General features: G+C 38.1%; 1 long non-coding RNA gene across 2 annotated transcripts; it reads left to right on the plus strand.

Annotated features, from left to right (window-relative positions):
- Positions 1-1375: 1375 nt before the first annotated feature.
- LOC127927026 (uncharacterized) lies at positions 1376-2563 on the plus strand. 2 transcript variants are annotated; one of them, XR_008125956.1, is made up of 3 exons: positions 1376-1527; positions 1859-1952; positions 2424-2563. It is a non-coding gene; the product is annotated as an uncharacterized LOC127927026 (long non-coding RNA). The 2 variants fall into 2 exon arrangements; XR_008125957.1 differs by lacking the exon at positions 2424-2563 and adding an exon at positions 2140-2287.
- The last annotated feature ends 134 nt before the right edge of the window (positions 2564-2697 follow it).

Here is a 2697-nt window from a genome sequence, read left to right on the forward strand (position 1 = left end):
GTGCAGGTAATAACAGCTATACCAGGATGCTGAGGTGATGAGGACAACGGTATACTGTAGGTAGGGGTAAAGGGATAGATAATAGACAGTAACAGCAGTATACTGTAGGTAGGGGTAAAGGATAGATAATAGACAGTAACAGCAGTATACTGTAGGTAGGGGTAAGGATAGATAATAGACAGTAACAGCAGTATACTGTAGGTAGGGGTAAAGGATAGATAATAGACAGTAACAGCGGTATACTGTAGGTAGGGAGGGTAAAGGATAGATAATAGACAGTAACAGCAGTATACTGTAGGGGAGGGAGTAAGGATAGATAATAGACAGTAACAGCAGTATACTGTAGGTAGGGGTAAAGGATAGATAATAGACAGTAACAGCAGTATACTGTAGGTAGGGGTAAAGGATAGATAATAGACAGTAACAGCAGTATACTGTAGGTAGGGGTAAAGGATAGATAATAGACAGTAACAGCAGTATACCTGTAGGTAGGGGTAAAGGATAGATAATAGACAGTAACAGCAGTATACTGTAGGTAGGGTCAAGGATAGATAATAGACAGTAACAGCAGTATACTGTAGGTAGGAAGTAAAGGATAGATAATAGACAGTAACAGCAGTATACTGTAGGTAGGGAGTAAAGGATAGATAATAGACAGTAACAGCAGTATACTGTAGGTAGGGGTAAAGGATAGATAATAGACAGTAACAGCAGTATACTGTATGTAGGGTAAAGGATAGATAATAGACAGTAACAGCAGTATACTGTAGGTAGGAATTAAGGATAGATAATAGACAGTAACAGCAGTATACTGTAGGTAGGGGTAAAGGATAGATAATAGACAGTAACAGCAGTATACTGTAGGTAGGGGTAAAGGATATATAATAGACAGTAACAGCAGTATACTGTAGGTAGGGGTAAAGGATAGATAATAGACAGTAACAGCAGTATACTGTAGGTAGGGGTAAAGGATAGATAATAGACAGTAACAGCAGTATACTGTAGGTAGGGGTAAAGGATAGATAATAGACAGTAACAGCAGTATACTGTAGGTAGGGGTAAAGGATAGATAATAGACAGTAACAGCAGTATACTGTAGGTAGGGGTAAAGGATAGATAATAGACAGTAACAGCAGTATACTGTAGGTAGGGGTAAAGGATAGATAATAGACAGTAACAGCAGTATACTGTAGGTAGGGAGGGGTAAAGGATAGATAATAGACAGTAACAGCAGTATACTGTAGGTAGGGGTAAAGGATAGATAATAGACAGTAACAGCAGTATACTGTAGGTAGGGGTAAAGGATAGATAATAGACAGTAACAGCAGTATACTGTATGTAGGGATTAAAGGATAGATAATAGACAGTAACAGCAGTATACTGTAGGTAGGGGTAAAGGATAGATAATAGACAGTAACAGCAGTATACTGTATGTAGGGGTAAAGGATAGATAATAGACAGTAACAGCAGTATACTGTAGGTAGGGGTAAAGGATAGATAATAGACAGTAACAGCAGTATACTGTAGGTAGGGGTAAAGGATAGATAATAGACAGCAACAGCAGTATACTGTAGGTAGGAGTAAAGGATAGATAATAGACAGTAACAGCAGTATACTGTAGGTAGGAGTAAAGGATAGATAATAGACAGTAACAGCAGTATACTGTAGGTAGGGGTAAAGGATAGATAATAGACAGTAACAGCAGTATACTGTAGGTAGGGTAAAGGATAGATAATAGACAGTAACAGCAGTATACTGTAGGTAGGAGAAGTAAAGGATAGATAATAGACAGTAACAGCAGTATACTGTATGTAGGGGTAAAGGATAGATAATAGACAGTAACAGCAGTATACTGTAGGTAGGGGTAAAGGATAGATAATAGACAGTAACAGCAGTATACTGTAGGTAGGGGTAAAGGATAGATAATAGACAGTAACAGCAGTATACTGTAGGTAGGGGTAAAGGATAGATAATAGACAGTAACAGCAGTATACTTTGTAGGTAGGGTAAAGGATAGATAATAGACAGTAACAGCAGTATACTGTAGGTAGGTAAAGGATAGATAATAGACAGTAACAGCAGTATACTGTAGGTAGGGTAAATGGATAGATAATAGACAGTAACAGCAGTATACTGTAGGTAGGGGTAAAGGATAGATAATAGACAGTAACAGCAGTATACTGTAGGTAGGGGTAAAGGATAGATAATAGACAGTAACAGCAGTATACTGTAGGTAGGGGTAAAGGATAGATAATAGACAGTAACAGCAGTATACTGTAGGTAGAGGTTAAAGGATAGATAATAGACAGTAACAGCAGTATACTGTAGGTAGGGGTAAAGGATAGATAATAGACAGTAACAGCAGTATACTGTAGGTAGGGGTAAAGGATAGATAATAGACAGTTAACAGCAGTATACTGTAGGTAGGGGTAAAGGATAGATAATAGACAGTAACAGCAGTATACTGTAGGTAGGGGTAAAGGATAGATAATAGACAGTAACAGCAGTATACTGTAGGTAGGGGTAAAGGATAGATAATAGACAGTAACAGCAGTATACTGTAGGTAGGGTAAAGGATAGATAATAGACAGTAACAGCAGTATACTGTAGGTAGGGGTAAAGGATAGATAATAGACAGTAACAGCAGTATACTGTAGGTAGGGAGGGGTAAAGGATAGATAATAGACAGTAACAGCA

This window comes from Oncorhynchus keta, unplaced genomic scaffold, assembly GCF_023373465.1.
Source record: "Oncorhynchus keta strain PuntledgeMale-10-30-2019 unplaced genomic scaffold, Oket_V2 Un_contig_9041_pilon_pilon, whole genome shotgun sequence".
Lineage (NCBI taxonomy): Eukaryota > Metazoa > Chordata > Actinopteri > Salmoniformes > Salmonidae > Oncorhynchus > Oncorhynchus keta.